An 8,641-nucleotide genomic window follows, 5' to 3' on the forward strand; every position below is an offset into this window, starting at 1 on the left:
TTGAGTATTTTTTTGTGGGTGTCTTACATTTAAATATTTTTTCAGCATGGGTCAATTTTTGTAAGTGGTTAGAGTTTCAGATCCAGTTTCAGTTTTTACATGTGGCTAACATGTTCTCCCAGTACCATTTATTAAATAGGGATTCTTTTCCCCAGTGTAGGCTTCTATTTGTTTTATCAAAGACTAGATAGCTATATGCAGCTGATTTTATTTCTAGATAAAATCCCATTACATAGATCAATGTCTCTATTTTTGTGCCAGTACCATGCTGTTTTGATCACTATGGACTTGTACTATCATCTGAAATCTAGTTATGTGATGCCTCCAGATTTGTTTTTATTTCTTAGAATTGTGTTGAATATTCAAGTTGTTTTCTGTTTGCATATGAAATAAAGAACTACTTTTTCAAGTTCTTCAAACTATGATGATGGTCCTTTCATGGGAATTGCATTAAATAGGTAGCTCTCTTTTGGTAGTATAGATGATTTACAGACAGATGTCCAGCCTAGTGTATTTTCTCTTGCCTTTAATCCCAGCACTTTGGTAGACCAAGTTGGGGGGATTGCTTGAGGCCAAAAGTTCAAGAGTAATTTGGGCAATAGTGAGATCTCATCTTTCAAATAATGTTAATATTAAATTTGGCTGAGTGTGGTAGCATAAGCCTGTAGTCTCAGCTTCTCAGAAGACTGATGCATGAGAATTATTTGAGCCCAGGAAGGTTCCAAGTTCCAAGTCGAAGGGTCCAGTGAGCTATGATGATGCTACTATACTATAGCCTGGGCAACAGAGAGAGACTGTGCCTCAAGAAAAAAGAAAGTCTAATAGTACAATGTTTTCAGAATTCGAACTGATTGCACTTAGGTTGCTTATAATATCCTATTAAAATATTTTCTGACCCTATGATATTTTCATCATAATATGAATTGGAAATAATTTTATTTATTTTAATAAGATTTTGCTTCTCAATAATTTCATCCTACAAATAGGTAAGGAAAGTGAAGCCATGTAGGTCTCCACAGTTCTTTCATTTACTCATTTAAATGACTTATTGAATTTGTACTATTGCCTGTTATAGATGGTGCCATGCTGGCTGAAATTGATGGCAGAAAAAAATAACTGAATATTTTCAGGCTAGTGTATGTACACTTAGCTGGTGTATGGCAACACTGCAAACTATTTAGGACTGCTTCTCTTTGTCTCATTTCTAGAGATAGTAACTGTGTTGTGTTATTTTGTTGGTTCACCTTTTCTCTGAAAGTTTAATTAGATGTAAAGGGAAATGGTTAGATGACTCTATAACCCTTCCTCGCATTCATCAACAGTTTTGTTTTTTTGACACTTATCATGCACCTATCTGTCCATGACTTTACACCTATATGGAAAATGAAGGAAAAATGACCATATGCAGGATAGCTGCCAGCATATATACCGCCTTTGTGAAGATTAGAAAAAGATATATCTTCTAGGAAGGCACAGACCTGTGAGCAAATATTGGTGTGTAACTGAGAACAAATGTGCTTTGCTCAGCAGACATAGTACTTTGCTAAACATAGATCTAGATTTTGGTCCCAGACCTTCTTCTTGGCGTGGTGCCTTGGTATAGTTTGCAATTTACACATTTGTATGCTGTGGCCCTAGAATCCTGTCACAATCTGAGTATGGTACATGACCATCTTGAATGATTGATTACTATTTTGCAATAATCGATTTACAGCTAATAGGAACTAATTCATTTTTAACAAATATTTAGAAGTCTCTATTATAATCCCATGAGACACCATTCTCTAAGTGTTGGGGATATATCAGTTGACAAAGAAAACTTCATAAAATCCCTGCTTTTATTACTCATACCTTCTGTTGGTTAATTCTGAGGAGGGAAAGGCTGATTATAGAAGATGTTCTAAAAGACACGAGGCTTTAACTCGCAGTATTTGGTTAGGGTGAGTAGAGAATGAATCTGATGATGAAGAGAGAATGAAAAGTTAGGGAATTGGTATTTAGTGAGCTCCTGCTACTGTGTTTTGAAGATTATAGGGCACCCCTTAGGTAAGGAAATTGAGGTTGAGAGTCAAACTCACCCAAGTTCCCACAGTAAAACAGGGATTGGATACAGATTAAACGTTAATGCAGTGACTTTGCAAGCCCAAACCTGCTCTTCCCACCACTACTCTAATGCTTCTCAAAGAAAGTACACAGAGAATAAGAGACTATAGTATCAGGAAGACATTAAATAGATAAATTTGTCCTAGTTCAGAGGCTGAGAGATATCATTTGGGTATAGACAAGAAGTAATCTCGTACTAGCTTGTACCAAGGAAAAAAGTTTTTACTTCTCTAAATTCTGAGCTTTCTGTACTTTGCTGGTTCTAGTATTACCTGGTGGTTTGTGACAATAATCTATTTAAGAGATTTTTGTTGTTAATAGTAAGACTGCTAAAAGCTTTTTGTCTTTGTTTTTTGATTTAGCTTCACACCTCCAAATTAAACTAAGATGCCATACCTGGTGGCTCATGGTTATGGTCCCAGAACTGTGGGAGCCAGGCTGAGATGGGGGATTACTTGAGATCAGGAGTCCAAAACCTGCTTGTGAAACATAGTGAGACACCTTATCTACAGAAAATAAAAATAAAAAATTAGCTGGGTCAGGCAGTATGCACCTGTAGTCTCAGCTACTCAGGAAGCTAAAGCTAGAGGATAATTTAACACCAGGAATTCAAGATTGCAGAGAGCTATGATGATGTCACTCTACTCTATCCTGGGCAATAGAGTGAGAGCCTATCTCAACAAAAGAAGAATCAAAACAAAAAGAAAACTACAGATCCAGCAGTACCTCACAGTTGCTCATCAACTGGCCACCTCAGTATATATGTCATGAGATGATATGGCAATTTTGAAACCAATATTTTTATGCAAAAATACTTGAACAAAATTTGCTGTTAATTTTATAAAAAATGTAAAGAAAATAATGTCTTTAAGGACTGCAGGACCATTTTTACTCCAGCCAAAGCACTCCTTCAGGAGGTTTTCTAAGGGGTTGTCAGTTCTCTCAGTCTGTTAGTCAATCAGACAATCATGGCTCCAATCATTTGATCCAGGAGATAAAATGATGCTTTGCAATTAATAATTTCTTCCTCTTTTAAAAATTTCCTCTGATGAAGCTTCTCTTTGAGTCCTTAAAATACTTTTCAAGGTCTACTCAGATGTCTACAGATGTCTGCAGTTTACACAGATATAGAATATTATTATTATTATTATTATTTTCAGCTAAGCCTTCTAGGTTAAAGTGGCTTCTGCTCAATTTTTTAGCTCAATCAAAACCAAGTACAGACTTTCTGGTTAGGAATCTTGCAGTAAAGCCCCACTGTGTGTAGCTCCTGTGGGTCTTTCTAGATAATCTCTGGCCTTGGGATGATCTCTCTGGGGTTTTCTACTTTTCTCATCTGGAAGCTAAAAATCTCAAGCATGACAAATGTTTTAAGTTCAAACAGAGTTTGAGTTCAAATTGAGGCAAAAAAAAAATAAAATAAATAAAGAAAAAGACTTTCTTAAGGTCACACCATAAATTAAAGTAGACATTCTTAACTTTTCATCATGAATCATCTGGAAATCTGAAAAAAAAAAAAAATCATATATACCTTTTATAAATAATGTTTTTAAATGTATAACACAGATCCCAGCACAAGATGATAGACTAGGGACATCTCTTTTGCAGCAACAAATAGTGAGATCAGGGAGAAAGGACTGCAGGCACCTCTGGCTGGGGAGTCCTGCCCAAAACTTCACCTTGGGGATACAGGCGAAATCCACTGCATGGCCAGGGGACACAGTTTGGAAAGATCAAGGCATGTCTATTGTGTAAACAGACAAGAGCTCCAAGTTCCCAACCATGCAGGAATTGAGGGCAAAGATATCAGAAAGATGGAACCGGTCTCCTTGGCATGAATGAGGCTTCCAGCCTCCATCTTTTACAGCCATATCAGCATTGTGATTAGCATCTTTGATCCCGGAAAGTCACCTCTTTTCCAGGCAATGTATATATACATATACATATATTTTTTCCTTTTTACAGTATTTTTCAACTTTTTCTCCTAGAATTATCTTTTTTCATTGTATTCATAATTTTTATTGTTTCTATCTTCAATAATAAGGGCTCCATTGTTGCTACAGTTTTCCTGCTCCTGTATTCTTTATTATTCCAATTTTTTCCCTTAAATTTTTTTGTTTGTTTTTTTCATTTTATTGCATTTTTACTTTCTCCAAAATTAAGGGCTCCATATTGGTATGCTTTTCCTAAAACTTTTGTTCTTTCTTTCCTTTCCATTTTTGTCCTTTCCAATCTCTTTTTGTAAATATTTTTCTACTTTTCTTATCTTTCCCACATAAATTTATCAAAAAACATCAAAGATATGACCCACATATTTTAACAAATTACATAATTTTATTTTCAATTTTCTTTATATACTTTCATTATTATTATTATTTCCTTTTTCTTGTATGTTTTATTCTTTCACTATCTGTGTTCTATATATGGGGCAATACCTCACACTCAGGTGTAGCTTGGGGTGTCATGGCATTGACTTGGCTCAAGGAGGCCTTGATCCCCTGATCTAGGGGATCCTTGTAGATTTGGCCTATGAAAAAACACTATTGGTAAGTTCCCACTGAAAATACTTCTGGGGGGTTGTTGTTTTGTTTTATTTTTCCTGTCTATTTGGTGGAGGTAGATTCTTATTTTTGCTCAGGCTGGTAAGGAGATCCTGAACTCAAGGGACCCACTCATCCCATCCTGCCAGAGGCTGAGATTTGTGGGTGTTGGTCAAAGCACACTGTTGAATATCACAATTACTCTTGTCATTCTCTTTCTATTCTTCTCTTCTTTCTGACAGTCTTTCTTTTCACCCCTCTTTTTCTTTTTCTAGTCTCACTTTCTTCTTATCTTTTTTCCCTTCTTCCTTTTCATGCTTCTCTTCCTTTTGATCCTATACCAAAAGTATACTTCAATACCTAAGCACAGTGATAAGATAATTTCAAGGGAAGGAGGAAGTTAAAGGAAAAAAGCAGGGTAAGGAAGAGAACAAGAAGCAAACACTCATGAGGAAGAACCAACAGAAAAATCCTGGAAACATGAAAAGCCAGGAAAGAGTAGCTACTTAAGGGATCTTAAAATAGCTACTGCAGAGGATTCCACCTATAAAGAAATGTTAGACATGAGAGAAAAGGAATTTCAAATATGGATGGTAGGGGCAGCGAGTTCGGCTGGCCCCAGAGTGACCTGGTCCAGATCTCCAGAATCTGTTATGTATTTTTACCAAGAAAAAGACCATAGGATAAAATTACTCACAACATTGAGGTGTAAGTAAAGACCATAGCTGGGGCAAAGATGAAGCTGGGACACTGAAGGATGAATGGAGAAGAGGAATTCTTCAATGTCATCACTGACTTTGATTCTGATAACTCTTCAGGGGAATTTTCAGAGGAAAATCAGAAAGTCACTGTAACGATTAAGATAGACATGAGCAAAAGTAACATAATTTGGAAAATTGTGGAGTGATCCTCTTCACAAAATGGAATTCAAAAATACAGGACGTCCCTGACCATGCCCATGTGCACCAGGAGCAACTTCAGCCTATGGATGATTCTGAAGTGTGTTGGCCTGAAACTGTCTAACATAATGATGCCAATCACCTTCAAGGAGCCTCTGAGCATCCTACAGTGGATCACAGAGTACATGGAGGATGTGTACCTGCTGCACAGGGCCTGCCACCAGCCCCAGCCACTGGAGAGGATGAAGTCTGTGGCCATTTTTGCTATTTTTGCTGTGGCTTTGGCATGGGAGAAGATAGAAAAGCTATTCAACCCATTTCTGGGAGAGACATACAAGCTTATCAGGGAGGACTTAGGATTCAGATTCATACTGGAGCAAGTTCACCCTCTCATCAGCACTTTCCACTCTGAAGGCCTCAGCCAGGACTTCCTGTTCCATGGCTCCATCTAACCTAAGCTAAAGTTCTGGGGCAAGAGCATCAAGATGGATCCATGGGGCACTATCATGCTGGAGCTGTTCACACACAGCCTACACCAGGTGATGAAGCCTACACCTGCATCAACACCATCTGCTGTGTACATAACATCATTATCAGCAAGCCGTACATTGAGAAGTATGGGACCATGCCAATTTTAAACCACAGGATCAGACATAATTGTGTACTTAAATTTAAATCATTCTGATTGTTTGGAAAAGTACTTAATAAAGAGAAAGGGCACATTCAAAACAAAAACAAGATGTTGTTCATAATCTATGGCAAATGGACAGAATGCTTGTGGGGCATAGATTCTGTTTCCTACAAATACTTTAAGAAGTAGGAGAGGAAAAGCGACCATCTGAGGAAGGCTAAGCTGGACAATGGCATAAAGAGGGCCAATGGTGACATGGCTGATGATGGGCCTTTGGTGCAGGAGACCCTGCAGGTCATCCCAGGTAGAAGGCTGATTGGGAAAATCAACACCCAGCCCCCTAACTCTGCCAGGTCTGTCTCCACCATGCTCCTCTTCATAACCACATTGTCCCTTAGCCATGTGTCCCAGAGTGGACAGGGTACCTCAGCCACCCAGGACTGCACTCTGCAGCTGGCATGCTCACTGCTACTTGGGAGGGACGTGTTGTGTCCCTTGGTATGTTGGCCCTATGCCCACCCAGGCCTGCACCAGCTGTGTCTCATCAAGAGAGGATTCCAAACCCATTTGGGAAACTTTCTCCTGACTTGTTAATTTAGATTAGTGATTTTCAACCTTATTTTCCTCAAGGAAAATAGACAACCGTATGCTGAATGAAATTTGGGTCAAAAAAGAGATAAAGGAGGAAATTATTAACTTCCTTGAACATAATAACAATGAAGACACAAGCTATCAAGTTGTTAAAGTTTCATAGCACATTAAATTAGTTTGATTTTAAAAAGAGTAAAAAAATGTATTGCATTTATTGCACTTTGGAAATAAATAAATATATAAATAAATATGTTAAAAACAATGAAGGTAATTGCTGAGAAAGTAGAAGATACCTAAAAATAAATCCAAAAACAGAACCAAATAAGGGATGAAAGATATGAAAAATATAGAAAAGATATAGTGGAGCTTAAGGAATTGAAGGAATAAATCAGGCAACTTGAATATGCAATGGAAAGTATCACGAACAGATTAGGTCATGCAGAAGAAAAGATTTCAGAGATAGAGGAAAAATAACTTGAACAAGTACTTAAAGAGGCAGATAGGAAGAGTGAGATAGGAGAACATTTGCTGAGAGAATTATGGGCTGTAACAAAGTGCTCAAACATATGGATTATAAGTATCCCATAAGGGGAAGAAGAATGACACCAAGGATAGGAAGCCTTACCTGAAAATACCATACATGAAAATTTCCCAGGTAACACCAAAGACACCCAACATACTCCTTTCAGTAGAATGTCAAACCCCAGGGCTTCTCAACACAAACAGAGCTTCTCTAAGACACATTGTCATGGACCTGGACAATGTGAATACAAAAGAGAAAATTCTTCAAGCAGCTATGTGTAAGTTCCAATTCACCTATAGGTGCAGATCCATCAGGGTGATAGCAGACTTCCCAAATGAAATTTTTCAAGCCAGAACACAATGGTCATCTACCTTTAACCTTCTTAAACAAAACAATTTTCAGTCCAATTTTCTAAATCCTGCTAAGCTAAAATTAATAGATAAATCAATTCTGTTACTGATATGCAACACTGAGGACATTTTACACAAGACCAACTCTACAGGAAATACTTAGACCTATTCTCCACATTGAGCATCACAATAGACCTCCAGAAAACTAAACACCCACAAACAAACCAAAAAATTCTATCTTCCACAATGGCACAAAGGATAAAACTAAGCAATAGACTTCCAAAAAGTAAGATGAATAGAACTCATACATATCAGTTCTCTCAATAAATGTAAATGATTTGAATTCCTCACAGAAGGGGGATAGGCTGGCTGATTCAATTAAAAAACACAAACCATCCATATGCTGTCTTTAGGAAACACACCTAGCCTCAAAGGACAAAATAAGGGTCAGGGTGAAGAGATTGCAAACAATATTTAGTCAAATGGAAATAAGAATAAAGGAGAGGTCACAATCATATTGTCAGATACAAATGGATTTAAAGCAACTAAAGTTAAAAAAAAAAAAAAAGACAAAGATGGACACTTTATATTGGTCCAGGGAAGCATAAAACAAGAGGACATTTTAATCTAATTATTTGTGCACCCAACTTAAATGCTCCAAGATTTATGAATCAGACCTTGATTGGTCTGAGCTATATGATATCCTATAACACCATAATATTAGGGGACTTTAACACCCATCTTACAGAGTTGGACAAATCCTCTAAACAGAAACTAAACATAGATACAAGGGAATTAAATTTGATCCTAGAACAACTCTGCCTACTAGGCATATACAGAACACACCATCCTATTGCTAAGGAATATATGTTATTCTCATCAGCCCATGGAAGGTTCTCCAAAATAGACCATACCCTATGACAAAAATCAAACCTCAACAAAATCAAAGAAGTGAAATTATATCTTGTATCTTCTCAGACCATAAGGCAATAAAGATGAAACTA

At 37.2% G+C, this 8,641-nt stretch overlaps 1 pseudogene; it reads left to right on the forward strand.

The window, feature by feature from the left end:
- Window positions 1–5,400: 5,400 nt before the first annotated feature.
- LOC128576857 (oxysterol-binding protein-related protein 2-like) lies at window positions 5,401–6,767 on the forward strand (annotated as a pseudogene).
- The last annotated feature ends 1,874 nt before the right edge of the window (window positions 6,768–8,641 follow it).

This window comes from Nycticebus coucang, chromosome X (assembly GCF_027406575.1).
Source record: "Nycticebus coucang isolate mNycCou1 chromosome X, mNycCou1.pri, whole genome shotgun sequence".
Taxonomy (NCBI): domain Eukaryota; kingdom Metazoa; phylum Chordata; class Mammalia; order Primates; family Lorisidae; genus Nycticebus; species Nycticebus coucang.